Here is an 818-nt window from a genome sequence, read left to right on the forward strand (position 1 = left end):
TGAAGCACATCATGGGGAAGGAGCGCTAAAACACATCTCTTAAGGATAATAAAGTGAGAGGGTATGACAGCAGCAAATTGGCTATCTCTTTCCCGGAGTCTTCCTCCAGACTTTCCCTGCATGCTGAGCTATTTGAATTGTGCTGTAATTGCTTATGTTGCTTTTCTCCGATCATCATTTCTACAGAAGAAATTGATCTCATTGCTTTCACCCATGGTTGAATTCTCAACCCCTGCAGCAATAATACTAAGTGACGGGTTAACAAAGGAAGTGGTACACAAAGTCAGTTGCCAATCTCAGCTGACATAGGGCGACAGGCGGGGGACACCCTGGACAGTTTGCCAGTCCATCGCAGGGACACATAGAGACAAGCAACCATTCAATCTCACACTCAAGCCTATCGTCAGAGTGTCCAATTTACCTAATCCCAAAATCTGCATGTCTTTGGACTGTGGAAACTGGAGAACCCGGAGAAATCCCGTGCACACACGGAGAGAACATAGAATTCTTCTTGCTGCAAAGGCAAGAGTGCTAAGCACTACACCAACCGTGTGGCCCCCACGACAATTACGTAACACTGAAATGCTACAATAAGGTTTTTATTTACAGTGCATATGTACAAATGAACCGAGCCGAGCAAACCACACACAATGACCAGCTCAGTCATGTATGTTTCTGCAACGCTGTCAATCCAAAACTGGATCCGCCTTTCAGACAGTTCCTCCAATCATCATGCAGAGGGCCGGCGTCTGCGCCCGCCCACTGCTCCATTGACTCCCAGAGAAGCTGAGCTTCCCTGGAAGCGATGTTTTTGCCGC

This window comes from Solea senegalensis, linkage group LG13 (genome assembly GCF_019176455.1).
Source record: "Solea senegalensis isolate Sse05_10M linkage group LG13, IFAPA_SoseM_1, whole genome shotgun sequence".
Classification (NCBI taxonomy): Eukaryota; Metazoa; Chordata; class Actinopteri; order Pleuronectiformes; family Soleidae; genus Solea; species Solea senegalensis.